The sequence below is a fragment of the Hylobates moloch genome, unplaced genomic scaffold, assembly GCF_009828535.3.
Source record: "Hylobates moloch isolate HMO894 unplaced genomic scaffold, HMol_V3 SCAFFOLD_3, whole genome shotgun sequence".
NCBI lineage: Eukaryota > Metazoa > Chordata > Mammalia > Primates > Hylobatidae > Hylobates > Hylobates moloch.
In genome coordinates this window covers 145,885,301-145,893,140 of record NW_026652278.1, presented here as the reverse complement: position 1 = coordinate 145,893,140, position 7,840 = coordinate 145,885,301, and the positions used below count along the sequence as shown (strand labels likewise).

The window sequence follows — 7,840 nt, the reverse complement described above, 5'->3', positions numbered from 1 at the left end:
GAAAGGAGGAAGGAGATTAAGAAGTGTAGCTCCAGAAACATTTGGAAGTGAAGTCAAAAAGGGTTTGTTCCCACCCACTTTAGTTTGTAAAGTAGATTCTGAAGAAGTAAAATCCTAAACCCAACCAGTTGGTGAGGTCATCTACCAGCCCACGTAGATGCCTCAAAGCTTGATGTAACCAGGAAATTTATGGAAGTTATTGGTGTGTAATAAATTGACAGAGTGGCAGTAGTAGGTCATTTGCTTATATTACAAATCTTCATGAAAAACAAGTATTAATTCTATTCCTATTTAGAGCATTAATAATTGTAGAAAATTTTACATACATGTTCCCAAAAGCTTGATCTTTCTTTCTCCTAGTTTGTTATAACAGTAAGTTCTCCCTTAGTGCTGTCAATCTTCAGTATCAAACTAGGCATGTGGCCGGATGCTGGTGAGAGAATCATATTAATGATAGACGCTAGGAAAATTTAGGCTCAGAGTAATTTGTTAAAATTTGTAATCACATTTTTATTGCATAAAATCACTGTAATATCATTATCATAGTACGTACTATAGAACAGAAAATATGTGTAGTTAATTAAAAGTGGTTAAATGTCCTCTGGGCTAAAATGCAAATAGTTTTATAGCAAACCTTGAATTTAATTTGAGCTCAAAGTATTAGGTCACCGTACCATTCATTTTTTAAACTCTGACTGAGATAGATAAAATATTCAGATTTCTCCATTTCTCCAAATTTAGTACAAGAATCTTATGAAAGCATTAAAATTGTGTAATTGTTAGATTGCTTCTTATACAAAAAAATATATTATACATTATATGTATAATGTATACAATGTAATGTAAGCTTATAATAATGTATTTGTAATGTAAGCTTATACATGTGAATTGCTTGTAGTAAATAATAAGATGTCTACACATTTAAAAAGAAGAGTAAGATACTCTTAAATGAGGACAAGAATAGTTCAGCTTGGATTTGGGCATCAGAGAAAGATACTCTAAATGTGAATATATTAAACAAATCACAGTTTATCAAAGTTTTTAAGTATATGCTTTACAGAAAAAAGAACATCTTCATCAAATGCCTACAGTAGATATATATATATATATACCAGTATACAGGATAAAATGCCTACAGGATATATATATATGTGTGTGTGTGTGTATATATATATGTATATATGTATACATGTGTGTATATATGTATATATGTATACATTTATGTGTATATATTGGACAAGAAGACATATATAAGACTATATATGAGACATATATATGAGACAGAAGATATATATATAAATATACACACATATATGTATATATACCAGTCTTCTTGTCTCATATGTTATATATTTGGTGAGATGGTTGGTCTATATTTGTTAAAAATTACCTACTCCCTTCCACACTCCAATGACCACATTGTTAATGCTGGTATTCGGTCTATCACACTGGTGTTTATTTATACTGCCTATCTTGTGTATTCTTTTATCTGGGATTCAATTTTGCATTTGTCTTAAGAATAAGTTTTCTAAAGCTGAAGCTCTTTTGTCCATTCACTAATGACTTTAAATTAGAAATATCTTTGATCTGGAAGTCCAGTACCATTTGCCCAATATTTTGCTTTGATGCACAAAATTGAACATTACTGGGTGTTTTGAGCATTCTATTATTAGAATTATTACCTTTCAGGTCACACATTTTTAACAGTGACTCCTATTTAAATGCTCTGGGTAAATGAGATTTTATTTGATATAATGATAATAAGTACATTTCAAAACTGCATACTAAGGAACAGTAAAATATATTATTTGATAGACAAATTCTATGTGGAAAAAAATTTTACAAATTAACGTATGCAAAAAGAAGCAGCTCCTGAATTAGAAACTCTTCATTTACAGGAATGAACTAGTTACAAGAAAATGAAAAAACTAGGGATCACCACAAACAGGGAAAAATAAACAAATATCTAAGTAAATTGAACATATAAAGGAACTGAAATATATATATTTTTGCTTGTGATTGACCTTATCATCTTCTGAAGTAATATCTTCTCCTGCTCATGATTCACCCTAATTTTAATTTCATCAATAATGCCTGCAGGTTATCTGCTGAAACAAGAAGCATAGCTGAAGAACGTGGGCTGTTTTAGTAAACTTTACAATTATTTGCTTATCAAATGACTATAGCTTAAAATGACTTCATTATCTTTAGATGATTCAAATAATAGAGTGAGAGCAGAACTACAGAAGAGCTGAACTGAGGATATCTTAGGTAGTTCTGGACTTTAAGATCTTGAATGAATAAAATTATTTCAGTGCTTTCTTATGTGTTTAATTTGAGATATTGATAAAGTATGTGATGTGGAAAGAAATATGAGAGAGACGGAGGAGTATAAAGCACATTCATTTTTTAAAAATTAATTTAAGGCAAGTTCTGAGAATGTTTTTCATACATTAGGCACCTAAGAATCACTTTAGGGAGCTTATTTAAAAAGCAGATTCCTGGGTCTCACAATCAGTTTCCAATGGAGTAGGTATGGGGTGGAGCCAGGAATCTTCATTCTAATCAGCACCCCAGTTGATTCCAAGGCAGGCAATACTCACACTTGGAGAAACACTGTTACTGAGGTTGGTTCTTACGATTTTGTCAAACCTCAGGTCATTTCCATAAGGTAATGGGGCCCAGTGAGATCGATGGTATAGTCCTGAAGGTAAGGCAGTCCCCCTCATATATTCATGAGAACCTAAGAGATACTCCTGCTAAATAAGATATTGTTACTATGCATTTATTAAAAATTATATAGCCACCACCAATTGTCAATTATGATTAAGAAGAGCTAAATATAGCAAGGTTTCAAAATCATTTGCAAATGTTAAGGCTAAGTGATACAATGGACTGAGCTAAAGTACTGATTTTATTTCCCTCTTAGGATGACCCAGGCAAATGTCAACCCACTTCCATAGTATCTGACTTTAGCTGATTCTGGACCATATATTAATAAGATAATAACTTTCTTTGCCTCAAATAATGATTCATCTTAATCTATAGAATACTAAATAATCTTTAGCTTTAAAATTAAGTCATTTATGAGCACACATGCAAACACACACACGAACTTAAATGTAAAGGCACTATGTTTTCTCTTGTGCTCTATGATCTTCAAATCCTCTCAAACAACACTCATTAAAATAAAGACAATTATGTTTCACTAAGAAGGTATCAAAAATGATTTCACTCCTATTTTATCCCTAATTCTATACTCTGTGTTATAATGAGTTGTGTATTATAATGCATATACCTAGGGTCCTGTTTTATAGAATGTATTGATAACAGCCTGATATCAACAACATGTGAAAGAAAAAAGCACAGAATAGAAAATGTTCAATGCTTAGACGCTCACCTGTGGATCACTTCTCTGTGATCGGCATCAAGGGATTTTTCAAAACAAAGTTTAGTGCATATGTTGCCAGCAATTCATATCTACAGAAGAAAAGATGAATTAGAACACATTTTACCAAATACAAGGACTGCTAAAGGAAGTATATACTTCGGAGTAAATCCCACAAGTCGTCAGCCTTATCATGGCCATTAAAAATTAAGCTAGGAGGTTTAGATGTAAATATGTGTATAAATAGACATTTTACCTAAGAATGCAATGAGTCAAACAACAAGGTTGAATTCACCAGAAGAGGAAGACTTTTTTTCCTTTTTCCTTTAAATTTTGACATCATTACAGATGATCCATAGCATTTGCAACAATTGTGTGAGGAATTCTCATATATTCTTGACCCAGATTTTCCAAATCTTGTTTTATTCTTCCCTTTGTGTGTATGTGCATACATGTATATACATATACAAATATATGTTTTTTTCTGAACTATTTGAGAAAGGGTCAGATATAATGCCCCTTTACCCTTAAATTCTTCAATATATGTTTCCTAAAAGTAAAAATATTCTCTTACATATCATAGTATAATTATCAAAATCAGTACATTTAACATGTACAAAATTACCTAATCTACAGGCTTATTCAGAATTTGCCAACTATCCCAGTAATGTCCTTTAAAGCAAAAGTAAATTCTAAATTATGCATTGCAATCAGTTGTTATGTCTTGCTAGTCTCCTTTGATGTAGAACGATTAATTACTCAATCTGTCTTTCTTTTATGACATTCACATTTGGAGGAATACAGGCATGCTATTTTGTAAAATATCCAGCAATTTGTATTAGTCTCATATTTCCTCATGATTAGATCCAGGTTATTAATTTTGAGCAGGAATGTCACAGGAGTGATGGTGTTTCATTTTCAAAGCATGATATCAGTAGGCAAGTGATGTTGATTTGTTCCTGACATCTGGGATCTGAGAACCACAGTAACCTTGGTGTTGCTAGGAGATACACTGGCACTCACAGCTGAGACTTGAAGTTCTTTTGTTGAACATAAACTATTAACCAGAACACCCGTCAAGGTCCATTTTATTGAACCAGAGCAATCAGTCAAGGCCACTCTGTGACTTTGTGACAAGACCATTCATTATCAAGTCTGAGCATGGACAAAACCATAAACATTGTCATTATCATACAAATGACTAATCATTCCTTGATCCTGGCTAGTATGCCTGTGGCTTCTTTACCAATTACAGCTCGAGCTTCAGTCTGGTCTTCCTTCCTTCTATATTAGATTTAATAAGTTATCTAACCATTGAATTACCCCTGCTTCCTGAGAACATCCAATCCAGAAATTCTTTAAATCCTCCACAAAATTATCTAACACAAGCCCAAATCCTATAATTCCTGTCTAACACCTTCTTACTGAGATGTCCCTGTGATTTCTCATGAGGTGCATCCTGTGTCACTACAATAATTAACAACTCATCTTGTTCAACTGCAGGTGTGTTCCTATTGGTCTTAGGCCACAAGGCATTGACACTAGTGATCATAATATTGATCAATTGGTTAAAGTATGTCTGCCAGGTTTATGCAATGCAAAGTTACTGTTTTCCTTTTGTAATTAATATGTTTCTTCTGGGGCAATACTTTGAGACTATGTACATATCCTGGTACCCCTCAAAGTTTCTACTGTTAGTTTTAGCATCCATTGATAATTCTTGTCTGGATTAGTTATTATGATGATGATTGCCAAATGGTAATTATTCTAGTCATTCTTTCTACAGTAAGTAGTTATATTTCCATCATAAGAAAAAGGTTTCTATTCTCTCCTGCCTATTAATATTGCTGTGGGCTTCATTGTATTATTTTATTCAATGGATTAGATCCATTAATATTTTTATTTATTTTGATGATCAGGTTGTTCCAGTTTGTCCTGTGAAAGTTCCTTCAGGCTGGCCTGTGTGTTCTTCTGACTTGTCCCTACCATTCTTTGTTTGTTTGTTTGTTTTAGAGACAGGGTCTCTGTCACTCAGACTGGAAAGCTGAAGTGCAGTGAACTGATCACAGCTCACCGCAGCCTTGAACTCCTGGGGCCAAGTGATCTTCCTGCCTCTGCCTCCCAAGTAGCTACAGCTGGCTAATTTTTTTTATTTTTCTAGAGATGGGGGTCTTGCTTTGTTGCCCAGGCTGGTCTCAAACTCCTGGCTCCAAGAAATCCTCTCACTGGCCTCCCAAAGTGCTGGAATTGCAGGCATGAGCTATTGCACCCAGCCCCTATCATTCTTTGAGCACTTCTTTACTTGCTGCCACCATAAAATGTTCCAGGCTCATCTTATTCTTTCCCAACCCCAATTATACAATCGATATTTTTTTTAATGTAGCCCTTGTTCCTTTTAATGTATAGAATGGTATTTACAAAGAAAAATCTGGACACTTTGTGTGTAATTGCTAGTGGGGTGCCATTGCTTCTAGATTATCTCAGCAGACAGATGTAGAGAATACCTTTATGACATAAAAACACACATATGCATACATGCATACATGCATGCATACATTTATATCTATTTCCATGTCTATCTCATGGAAAATCATGGTTTATTACATAAACCATGAATTTATCCTAATACCTGTAATCTGACCCCACAGGGGTCCTTCTAGAGTTGAAAGGCATTTTAAGTATATATACAAATCATGAATGGGAGGCAAAAAACCATGTCCCCAACAATGGCAGCTTTAACTGAAGAGCATTTTACAAGACTAAAGAGCATTTTCCAGGTATTAGTATGGTCCTTATGGCCATGTGTGTCCAGTACTGTCTATTGGTAATTCCTCTTATAAAGACCTGCTTACTGTCTAGCAATAGTTTCTTCCAGCCGCCTTCCTCAAAGTTAGAGATCAGTCCTTCCAAATGTCAGCAACGGTACTAGTGCCCTTCATATTGGCAATGGGCCTCCACCAATCTTAAATTGATTTTTGCTCACTGTTTCACCGACAATCAGTTTGAAGAAGTTTTAAGTCATGGTAAAACCTGCATACAGAAACATCTTTTTTTTTTCTTCGCTACAGTTGCAGCACTATCACTAGCATTCTGCTGTCAGCCCTAGAATTCAAAGTTGTTTGCCAGGACACAAAGTTGGTGGTAGAAAACAAATAGTCTGCACATAGCATATTAATCACGAGAGTGGTATCAGGGTGGATATTATTTCCTCCAAAATTTTTTACCTTCAATCTGTATTATCCTTTGATCATAGACTAGCCTGGATATCACAAAGTATGCACAGAAGTCACAATTATCTCAATAGAGGCTCATGAAAGTATTCACAGGAAGATTTACTAATGACCACAGGACAAAGCTATTTTATACCTTCTGTTCAGTGCTCTCTGCACTTACACCATGAGAAAAAATATGCGTAAATACACACACACACACACACACACACACACACACATTAATAGTATGTCCTAATGGATTGTTTTATTTTTATTTATTTATTGTATCTTTTGAGACAGGGTCTCGCTCTGCCTTCCAGGCTGGAGTGCATTGGTATGATCATGGCTCACAGCAGCCTTGACCTCCCGGACTCAAGAGATCCAACTCAGCCTCCTGAGTAGCTGGGAACACAGGGGTGTGTCACTGTGCCTGGCTGATTTCTGTAGGGACAGGGTCTCCCTATGTTGCCAGGCTGGTCTCAAACTCTTGGGCTCAAGCAATCCTCCCGCCTTGGCCTCCCAAAGTGCTGGGCCACATACCCAGCCTTATTATTATTCTTGACCAAACAAGTCTAATTTCTGTCTTCAAAATGAAGTCTATAATTCTTGAAATTCTCACCTGGCTCTTGTAAAGAGCTGAGTCTACACTTTCAGTCTTCCTCATTAGGAAGAATACCTAATTCTTCATCTGTCCACTGGGAAAGCTCTGGATATAGAAAGTGACCCAGCACAGCATCTGAGTCATGACAAAAGCACTAGAGAATCCAGAACCATATAGTTGCACTGAGGACCTCAGCCTAGATCACCTGGGATCTGGTCAGTTGGGGAAACTGGATATGCATACCACCGCCCATCCGACACACTCTGCTACCTCCAGCCACCTGCGCTGCAACCTCGGAAGAGGCGGCCTCCAACAGCAAGAAAAGGCCAGCTGGGTCAGAGCCCATGTGCAGCTGCGTCCCCACAATGTCACCAGGCTACCGTGCTGTCCGTCATGTGATGGATTGTTTAATATGCATACGTATTTATGTTTATGGGTATATGTGCTTGTGCAGGAAAAATAGTTCAGAGAATATCGGTGCTGACCAAGGAAGTGTGAAACAGGGCATTGTGATTAAAATGTGTGACTGTGAAAGGAGGAGAGGTAGAAATGGGAAATTAAATGAAAGGGGAAAAGGGGCTGAATTACCTGAATGTTGTATAGATGTCATCTAGCAACAAGATATTAGGTTGGTGCAAA

At 35.7% G+C, this 7,840-nt stretch overlaps 1 long non-coding RNA gene across 1 annotated transcript; it reads right to left on the bottom strand.

Annotated features, from left to right (window-relative positions):
- Positions 1-420: 420 nt before the first annotated feature.
- Positions 421-3,482, bottom strand: LOC131382979 (uncharacterized). The gene is made up of 3 exons (XR_009212619.1): positions 3,401-3,482; positions 2,604-2,756; positions 421-430 (listed from the first exon to the last, which is right to left on the bottom strand). It is a non-coding gene; the product is annotated as an uncharacterized LOC131382979 (long non-coding RNA).
- Between the last annotated feature and the right edge of the window lie 4,358 nt (positions 3,483-7,840).